This window comes from Bombus fervidus, chromosome 16, assembly GCF_041682495.2.
Source record: "Bombus fervidus isolate BK054 chromosome 16, iyBomFerv1, whole genome shotgun sequence".
Classification (NCBI taxonomy): Eukaryota; Metazoa; Arthropoda; class Insecta; order Hymenoptera; family Apidae; genus Bombus; species Bombus fervidus.
In genome coordinates this window covers 1,211,922-1,216,773 of record NC_091532.1, presented here as the reverse complement: position 1 = coordinate 1,216,773, position 4,852 = coordinate 1,211,922, and positions in this window count along the sequence as shown.

The window sequence follows — 4,852 nt, the reverse complement described above, 5'->3', positions numbered from 1 at the left end:
CGCGCATGCGCTGTGACCCTGTCGACAAATTCAGTTGCGCGCATTACGAAATTGAAAATGTGTTTCCGGATATTAAAGAATTTCTTCAATATTCCTGAATATTTGATTATTTAATAAAGCAATTTTTTTAATACGGCTTATAATATCTAACAAAATTTGAAACTTAACGGATTAATCAATTTTGTATCATGATAATAAAATTCTACTATTACATCGTATTGCTTTTACTTGCATAGAAAGTATCGGAAAATCCTATTGTTCGTAATGATATTCTATTATTATTAATAGTATTATAAGCAATACTATTTACACTTTTAGATTTTAAATTTAGCATTTTGTTAAGAAACACAATAGGAAGGGCGAGTTCATCTTTAAAGTACATTTGCGCCGTTGTGCTCTAATTACCGGAGAAACCGGAAACAGATGTCGCAATCAAATTAATTAATGACCACGAATTTAATGACGATGAACTCTGAATGCAGATGTTTATACCGTTGATAAAATTATATAAAACCGCTAATAATAATTATAGTAACAAATAATTAATCCAAATATATTTTATTACAAATTAATCAAACAATATTCGGAATAGAATTGGAAACGCAGAAAATATACAGCTAAGATCTAAGATGTAATATTACTTCAACAATGACATAAAACACTTTTGGGTTTCTTGAATCCATATTTAGATATTAATACCTCTTCTTCGTTATAGGCAAGCAATGGGTATTTATGCATTTATGAGAGACTTAAATTTGGCAAAAAATACAAAATTTACAAAATACGTAAGAATATATGAAACGTTCAAAGTACTCGTTATAACGTTTAGAGCGTAAAACGAATTTCTATGTTATATTCTTTAAAATGTGTCCATAAATGTATAAACTCGTATAAAAATCCACAGTCTAATTATAAGATTATTAATTTCTCTAATTTTACAATACTTTTATACTTATTACTATCTCCAAACTTCATTCTCTCTACGATAATCACGTTCCTATTAACTCATGCTCTTATAATTTTCCGAATCGAATGTACCCATCTCTGAATCGTCGCAACAGGTCGCAATATGAACGCGTTGATTTTGCAACGTTGCTGGCTCGGTGATCGCATTCTTACGAAGTACAAGAGAGTAGATAGGGGAAATAGTAGTCTAATAGTAGTCTACTAGTATTCGCTGGACGGCATGAAATTTGTAGGACGAAAATAGAGTTAGCGTATAAAGCAAAGATAGCATTCGAAGGACGTTATGTAACGAAACGGTGCCATCTTCACCCACGATATGCTATGACGCAACGGGCAAAGAGTTACGTTGAAGCGCTAGCGAGTGCTAAAATTATGCGGGCTAATGTACTCGTACTCTTACTACCGGTTACCCTGGTATAATAGTTTATTAACCGAGGTTACTACCTTTCTTCTTCGTGGCTGCGTTATTACTTATAAATATACTGCATCGCTACAGTCGAGACAGTCTTCTGCGATCTTTTCTCATTCTTGTTTCTGAAAAGACAAAGTATCGTCCGCGATGAGTCGATAACGAACTTAAACTTTATTTAAGCTCTATTGATTTACGCTTTATCGGTTTAACGACTGGTTCTATAAAAGACGAACACACTTGGCAAGAGCATAATAGCTTTATTCCTAAACGATGAATACGTTTCTTGCTACGTACAATACATTTTCATTGTATGAAATACACGCATGTATGCTTGGCGAAGTTGAACCTATTTCGAAGTTAAGGTGCGTTCTAAAGTTGTCTATTACGTGTTCACGTAGGTATTATAATGTACTTTCTTTCTTCTTTAATATAAAGCTGGTTGGAAAAGCAGATTGTTATGTACAATGTAGCATAAATATTAATGTTACATTTTATAATTATTTGAAGTAGTGAATTTCATAAATTTTTATACAAGTTTATGCCTTAGATTTAGAAAATCTTTTTACGTCGTATATCGTTATCGATTATATTACGTTTTCGAAATTTTCATTAAAATTACAGAAGCGCGTTAAACGATTTCTACAAATAAAATTCTACCGATTAATTTTATTTATTGCCATTTTAGTAGAGTTTCGTTAAAATATATATCTATTCTTCTCATAAAATAGCATCAACTGTTTTAACTAACATTAACACGTTCCTTACGCGTAATGAGTTTATAGCTAGATTTGAATTACCTCGTACCCATTATCGCGGTGCTTTAATATTCTCGAACAAAATAAGAGACCGATATGAGACCGTTTACACGCGTCAGGTAAAATAATTGTGGCAATGAATGTCGATAATTAATACTCGTTTCATCAATCTTATTTACATTCTAAACGTGCTTCAATAATATATCATTCGTAGTTGAGAAGAATTTATAATAGTGTTGCAACGAGCCATTGGCCTGGACCACCCCAGGCGAAATTACAAACTCAGGCTGCTTATTTATAATTTCCAATGATTGATCGATCGTCCTTACATTTGCAGCATACCAAATATCTTGTCTTTCTTTATTTAGAAATAATCTCACGAGGGCAATTTAATTCTATTAGAAGATGAATGTACACGAGTCGCAACGAGCGATTTCCAGTTATTATTAAACAAGAAAAATACAATTTTTACGGGACGTACTATTCGTTGTATCGGTTTTTAGTTTTAAGCGTTTCTCAATAGCAATTAGAGGGAAAATATATATAGTTCGAATACTTTGCAAAGTGCATTTAATATAAATATCTTCTAACGTCTATAAAATTTTATCAATACAATTATGATAATGAAATTTCGAAATTTTGTCAGCCGTTGTATTTTTGTATGTAACTGTTATAAGCAAGATACTTTTACACATCGAACTGCCTTATATTACAAAAAATAATTATGCTTTATAGAAGCTTCACAATTCTATACAATTTCGTACAGTTTTATTTATTAAGCATTTAATACGAACACGACGGACGAATGAAAATATACAAACTATTCGCGACTAGTAAAAAAAAAAAAAAAAAAAACAGTTTTCGAAATGATAATTACCTATACGACGATTCGCTATCGTTCATCGTGAAAATGTTGAAATCGAAATTGAAATTACGAACGAAACATCGTAAACCGAAACATCGGTTGAAGATCGCGAATCAATTATAATGGTGGCGCAAAAGGTCCATAAATGTCGATTACCAAGTGAAAGCATTCCGTTTATCCGACTGTAGTCGCGATCCTACCGCGACCTAACGTTCTGAAAAGAAGAAAACCTCCGGATTCCTCGAGCCGTTGCACGAGCTCTTGCATTCCTGTTAGTCCATCGTCGACAAAAAGAAAAAAAAAAAAAAAAAAAAAGAAAAGAAAGAAAGAAAGAAAAAAGAAAATAGCTTGACGCACGTTCGGCTCCGGGCTGTAACAGGCAAGAAAAAAGAAAGTTGTCATTATCTCCGTGGCTCGCGAGTGTGATGAACATTCTTCAGGGACGCAAGACGTCGATCGTGTACGAGCGAGAGCATCGCACTGCGACTGTTCGTTTAGCTGCGTTCATGTGTCGTTGTTGCTTCTGTAGATACTTAAAACAGCTCGTTGATGGTTGCAAACGGTAAAGAAAAATCGTGTCGTTAATCCTCGTTTACGCAGCACCGTGATTGTTCTCTCGACACTTTGTTAAGTCGAGACTGTTCTTCCAAGGAAACCGACGTGGTCGTTAAAGACGGCCAACCAAGTTGCCTCGGTTTTCCCGCTTGTCGGTCGAGAAAAATACGTTTGACTCTCTGTACCAGAGCTGTGACGGTGTATCGAAAATCTTCGAAAACATCGCGTCTAGAAGAAGAAAGACAAGGAGAGAAAGACGGACACACGTGTTTCGAGACGACGCGGCGACTCGAGGGAAGATCGTCCAGGAATTATGGGTTACACCCGTGGCATGACGCTTCCTCGAGCTAGTACTTCCCATCCGTGCATCCGCCAAGGCTATCGACTCTCTCATCTGCGCTTATTTGAATAATTGAAGCCGATCTGGCTAGCGAACGATCGCTAGAACAAGCGATCGAGCGAGCCTGCCACCGACTATGATCCGATTCATCGTGCAACCAGGAAGCCGTTTGTCCGGGTGATACTCCTTTAATAATTACAACGATGACACCAATAATCCCGATAACGCCACTCCCGATACCGTCTTAGTGCATTATAGAAAATACGATAATATTGACAGTAATGACACTGTACAGGCATTTAGTGCGCTTGTCAATAACGCGACTGGACGGTAGACGCTCTGGGCGGTTGACTTGTCGCAAGGATGCAAATTAGCTACAGCTACACGAAATATGCGGCAAAATGATTTAACGATTCACTGCGTGCTCGATTTTGACAGCGATCCGCATCCACTTTGGCGTGCTTTTCGAAAAACATTTCATCTTGTTGAACACAACGGCTCTCGTTTGGATCGCCGAGAAGATAACGCGCACAACTGGTTCGCGGACTGCTGGTATTACTACAAATCGTACGGCTTCCTACGCGCCCGTTATAGGTTTTAATAAGAATTCCCTCGTATTTCCTACGAGATCGTGCGAGACATTAACTTTTAATAATCGGCCAAGATTACAATGTAGATCGGAGAGGAATTTATACGATCGGTATTAACCGGACGGTTACCGGTAACCGGGAATAATTTCAGGAATCTTTCCACGATGCAGTTTAATCGTTCGCTATGCTGTCTATGGCAATATCGTTGCTACCAATTGGTAACGTTAGCGTGTAACGGTGTAAAGGGATTAGCATCAACGTTAAAGGATTATGGAACGTTGAACTCGATTACCTTTTATATCTTCATCGTAACAGCATAGCGAACGATCAACGATACGCGTTCGATCCGTCAATGAACAACGGATATGC